We start from the raw sequence: 6,667 nt of genomic DNA on the forward strand, positions 1-6,667 counted from the left end.
TGACCTGTTAATGCTGACATTATCCAAATCTTTTGCCAACTAAGATATTCCACGTCATATTTAAAATTGCAAAAATAATTATAGAAAAATAACTAAAATTCGTTTTTTTTAAAAAATTATTGTAATAAAATATATTTTTCATTTCCAAATCTTTTTTTTTTTAAATTCAGATATCAAATTGATGAATTTTTCAAAAATGTATCAACGCACAGTTGCACCGTCATTATGGGGGCTTCGTTCCCACTGTGTAAACACATGCCATTCCTAGGTTCCAATTTTTAATGGAGTGAGAAACATATAATAGAGTGTCACGGGAAGACGTGAGGACAGGGATAACCTATATAAAATGAGAAGAAAAGTCGAACATAAATTATTGTAAAATGATTTTGATAGTATTCTATTAACGAAAAGAATCAAGAAGATATTAAACACATTAAAACCCATCAAAATACCGTATGAAATCAAACAAACACACCAAAATCCATCCATCATAAGATACGATCGAGATGGGATCATGAGAATCGAGATGCATTAAACGCAAAGATATTAATGGATTCCACAAACATACTTTATAACGAGTACGAGACTTATTTTTAGAGTATATGAAAATTAAACACCTTTTTTTAGAGGATGATAACATTAATAATAGTTTTTAATAATCGAGACAACATTAAACATATAAATTCCTATTAAAATCATAATTCAAACTTTTATACATTTATATTTTAAAATGTAAATCTATAATAAAGTGGTTTACTTGCTCAACAAGGATAAAGGGTCTTTGAGTATATATACTAGAAGGATATTCGTACAACACATAGAGATATATCTCGATTTTAGTGTTTCGTTTTATTTTTTTGGTCTCTGTCGAATTATAATATGGATTTATGTGAGCAAGCAAACAATGTTTTTTTTAATATAAATTTGAATATATCATAAAAATTAAAAAATATATATAAAAGTTTTCATTTTTTTATAATTTATTTGATTCAATTTTTTTATTTTAATATAATTTAAGTTTAATGACGAAGTAATTTTGTTAGAAATCAATAATTATCCTAATAATATTTTAGATATATTTAAAATGAGAATTTTTATTATATATTTGATTATATTTATCTATAATTAATTATAATTTTTAGCAGATTCTCACAAGTTTATAATATTTTTGTGTTAATATTTTATTTGTAAGTTTCATGGTATTTCATAGTAAATTTCGGGGAGTGCTAATGGCACCCCCTTTCATGTCAGAATCAGGTCATTTCAAGCATTGAGAATGTAAAAAGCATATATTGATGTTGATGTGTGTGAGAAAGAAATTCATGATAGGGGTGCATTAAACAATGCATAGGGGTACATTTAGCCCACCCCTAAATTTCATGCGATTTGTCAAGCGACGTGTCTCTCTACACCTCGAATAGAATTATAACAAAAGTAATTATGTTATGACGTAAGATTTTAGTTTAAATGTTTTAGCTCTTTACACGTCATCAATCAACGTTACACAATTATTAATCAAGTTTAATTAATAACAAACTGGTTTTGTACCCGCGCAATGCGGTGTGAGCCATGAATTTTAACGATTTTGAAGTTCCACTGGTTTTATAAGATAAGATTTAACAATGATATAGGTTACTCTTTACATGTTAATACAATTTGAATAAATAAGAGTTATGGTTCCAATTACAGACTATCGATGAAAAAACTTGTATGACAGTTTAAAATCTAATATATTTAAAATCCAACATATTTAAACGACTCCACAAATGTATTCGATTTACACCTAGAGCAAAGAACCAAGAAACATAAGTTTTAAGATAAACATTCAAAACCAATAAAAAAAACTACAAATTTGACAAATCACAAGCCATGAAAAGACAAAAAAAGATGGGTTTTAGAATGAAATTTCAACTGCCTACCCTCTTTCTTGTCCAGAAACTCAGATTTGTGTATCCGCGCAATGCTGCGGGATGTCAAATTTTATTGAGGATTAGAAAACATATCAAACATCTCAATATATCTCACTCAAAATCAAGATCTAAGTAGATAAGATGTACATTAATGTGAGCCTTAACGTCATTGTTGTCATACTTGAACTTAACAAGGAGGATAAGTTATAGCCTGGAAACAAAGATAAAAAATATCTAAGTAGAGCTCTACAAATATGGAAAACTCCATGGGTAGAAATGTGCATACACATAAGCAGCAAAAAAAAAATTCTATATTAAAGATATAAATACAATGGTCTCTTCGTAAACCAGAAGAGCAAAAACAAAAATAAGCATCAACATTGTTCATAATAGAAATGACCATCCCTAATCTTTTTTTCAAGAAACCTTTCTTCGATGCCTGTGGGTCTAAAACTGGACCATGAGGAAACGCCCAACCCCAGAAATACTTCCACTCATTCAATCTTGCAACAAATATATCCACTTTTCCTTACCTTTCTTCCCAGATCTTTGGGGCAGTTGTCTCATGATGTACCTGCAGAAAACATCGATCTAAGTCGTACTTTAGAAATGCATGATAAAGAAGTTGTCCTTTATGTTGGTAGTATTGTAATCAAGATTTTAAGACTTTAAGACTTTATGCATTGAAATGTAGTACCTTATGTATTTAAAGTTGTTTTTAGGATTTTTATTTTGCTTTATAAGGTAGTATAGATAACCGGCTCTCCGTTTTCCTGCAAACTTGAAATTTTACTACAACTTCCCATTTATTCATCAAGTTAGCAATGGAAATATATTGATAACTACTACATGATTTTAACTCACCTGATCTTACTAAGATTACAAGCACGATGAAAAACGAGTCCGTCTATTGCAGTATGCAGATGCAGGTAGCTTCACAATGACAAGGGCATGTAATAACACCTGCTGCCTGAATTGGGTCAATTGTCATCCAGATGACATCGTTAGTTGAATCTGTAACATATTGTATCAAATTATGTTTTAAAACCAGAATAACGATAAATGATGATGATTCTGAAACGCATGTTACCATAAATGGGATAAGTCAATCAACCTTCTAAGCACAGGAGCAAAGCCTCTTTGTATGCTGATGAGATCCATCACAAGAAAGCAACGATGGTCTTCGTGTATATAAGCACGGTCCTAGATTCAGATTTGTAGGGGTGTCCTCGTCCACTTTAGCAGGTTGGTCAGATCCTATGCTTGCCAAACACGATCCTCTACATTTCATATAGCATAATTTCACATTGATTTATAAGCACGAATTGCTTGGAACACATGATTGCCCACTTAATTTGTAGACAGAATCACACGACTCCCCTTGTTTAGGCTTCAATTTCTAAACCCAAGTATCAGAAAACATGATAATTTCTAATACACAAAATAAGATTCCCATGAAAAGGTTGTGTGGTTCAAGAAAGGTGACAACAAAGGTACTTCAAGGGTTCAAATCTATTCTAGGCTCATAACTTTCTCGACTTGAAACAAAAATATTAACTTGTATAGTTAATATTAACTTGCAACACATGATTGTGTCTCAAAATAAATACACCATTTGGCATAGCAGAAAATAAGGGATCGTGTACCAAAACCGATGCTAATAATGGTTTATCACTATTAGTAAATGAGCAAAGACATTATCTGGTTCGAAAAAAAATCCAATCTAATCTAACCAATAAACATATCGCAAGTGTAGATACAACATCAAGCTACAGAGCCATATCATTTCTAAAAAGAGTGTTCAAGATAAACATAAGAAAATTGACACATTGAAGCTCAATATGCCTCGAAATATAAATGAAATCTCATAAATCGAGTTCTATACCGAATTTTAACTCAATAAATTGCAATTTAGAATACCAGATGCTAAATGAATTAAAACAATAAAACAAGACTATAACAAATGTAAGCTTACCTTAGTACCCTGAGTACAAGAGTTCCATATCTTCAACTTACAGAGTTCCAGAAACTAAAAAATATCATAAACTTGTCACACACAGATAAAAAGAACTTACGCTTTCTTCTTGCCACCCTTCTTTCCCTTGGAAATTCGCTTGTTCTTCTTGTTCAATCCAAACACAAACAAACGGAAACGTCAGGTATGGATCAAATCTAGAGGCGAGCGTGCAAAATGAAGAGGGAGAAAAAAGAGATGTAGTACCCGACGACCATTGTTAGGGGTCCGAGCTCCAAACTGAGCAGGCCTGCAAAATCCATCTCAAAAACAACAATTGTGCTTGTCATTTGCGACTTGTGCATTAACAACATTACTAAAATGCAACACATTTCTTAAAATTTCCAAAGGAAGTGTACAACACGGTATGGGAATTAAAGATAGATTGGCACAACACTCAAAGTGATTTCAATAACAGGAAAAATAGATTGAAAATACCAACCTTCATAATTGCACCATAAACGATCGCTAACATCATCTATGGACACTGTGGGATTGGTCCATTCATTTGATTGAGTGCACCAAATGACATAAATTAGTACATACATTACCATTAAAGACCTAAATTATTGGGATACATAATCACACAAGCACAATCTAAATGACATGGAAAAGAAAATGTAATAGTCTGGTTATTATTTTGGTTATATATATATATATATTATTTAATTATATATGTATATATATATGATTTATGTATGTATGATATGTATGTGTATGTAATGAGTGTGTATGATATGGATATATGTGTATGAGTTTATTTTAATAAAAAAAAAAGAGGGGGAGTCGGTTCATGAACCGCCTCACTTTCCTCTTTCTTGGTGCATGTATATATATATATTTTTTAATGAAGTAAAAGTCACACAAAAACACATACACATACTTTCTATTTTGCAAACTCTCTGAAGATTCTGAAGGTTATACATCAAGAAGAAGAAAAAGGTCTCAAAAGGTTTTGAATCTCATTTCTAAAAGGTGAGTGTTTAGAGCTTTGAATATGAATTGCTTACATACAATTTGTTAAGCATTTGGAACTGGTTATTATGAATTTTGTTGCACTTTTATGGAAATTCTTGTCTAATCCGGTCAAGTGTTATCCGGATTGATATCCGGATAAGTAAACCACTCCTGCCTTGACCGGATATTGTCTAAACCGTTCAAGTGGTGACCGAATATTGTTTAAACCGGACAAGAGGTGACCGGACGGATATTGTTTAAACCGGACAAGAGGTGACCGGATATTGTTTAAACCGGTCAAAGGTTGAAAAGTGTATTGATCGGTTTAATCTAWACCGGATGACAAAGAAAGTGAAGTGTTGTCCGGATTTCTAATCCGGACCAAGATGTTATTTTCAAAGTATATTGACCGGATATTTAATCCGGACAAGTTTTTGACCGGACTTCAAGTCCGGATGAAAATAGAATGTTTTTGGGAAATGTTTTTGAAGTGAAGTGAGATGGCGGTGTCACCGCGAGAGTGATATTATGGCAGCGTAACTGCGAGTGAGATGGCGGTGTAACCGCGAGAGTGATATAATGGCGGTGTAACCGCGAGAGTGATATAATGGCAGTGTAACTGCGAGTGAGATGGCGGTGTAACCGCGAGAGTGATATAACGGCGGTGTAACCGCGAGAGTGATATAATGGCGGTGTAACCGTGAGTGAGAAAGAGATAAGAGAATGTAATGGCGGTGTAACCGTGAGAAATATAAATATGATATGTTTCGAAACAGGTTTGATTCTAAACTGATTGTTTGGAAAATATTTTGTTGTATGAGATTATACACTCACTAGGCCTTTTGGTCTAACGCTCAGATGTTGGACTAACCTGTTTTGCAGATCAGCGTATGTTAAAAGATAAAGGCAAGGGAAAAGTCTGAATGATGATAATAGTTTACTCGTTTATGTATTAAAGATACATTTTGATATTCTATGTTTTGTAATGATACTATTTTAGTATTATGAGTATGATGATGTGAATTTTATGTATTTGGAATCTAAGGGTTGTTACAGTTGGTATCAGAGCCTTAGTTTAAGGGATCTGGGTATTTGCGAAATACTTAGACTTAAACTAGTGGTGTGRAAAATTAAGATAATAGGTTTCACTGGGTTATGAACATGGGAATATGTTATAGCTTAAACTATTATGAGAAAGTAGATTATATATGATTGATATAATTTGAGTTATGAGTGGACATGAGGATAAATGTGTTATTATGTTATGATTATGATAATAATCATGTGTGTTTAAATGTGACAAAAAAGATTACGTACTGAGAAATGGCAGATAATCCCAATCAATCGGAAAGGACCTCTGCTGGCTATGGAAGAAGTCRGGGAAGAAGGAATGTTATGCAAGAAGAAAATCCAGAGAATGTAATAGAAACACAAAGTCGTAGTAGAGGACGAGGTACTAGACAAGAAATTCGTGGGGAACAGGAATTGTCGGCCCAAGAAAGTTCAATGTCTGGTCGAGGTCGAGGTCGAGGAAGAGCGAGGGGTAGACATAATGTTTCCGACCCTGAATATATTACTCAAGATATGTTGGCAGCAGAGCTGGAAAAATTTCAGGAGAGTTTGGTAAATTTGTTAAGACATACAAATCAAACTGATCCAAATGTGGAAAGAAATTCTGAGCAAGAGGAAGTCGGAGCTAGTACACCGGTAACTGGTACATCTGTACCTATTACTGCGTCCTTAGAACAAAAGGGAGGAGATATCAAGATGTTTCTTGCGTGTAAAC

The sequence above is a fragment of the Cynara cardunculus genome (genome assembly GCF_001531365.2).
Source record: "Cynara cardunculus var. scolymus isolate 2C chromosome LG 5, CcrdV1, whole genome shotgun sequence".
In the NCBI taxonomy this organism is placed as follows: Eukaryota; Viridiplantae; Streptophyta; class Magnoliopsida; order Asterales; family Asteraceae; genus Cynara; species Cynara cardunculus.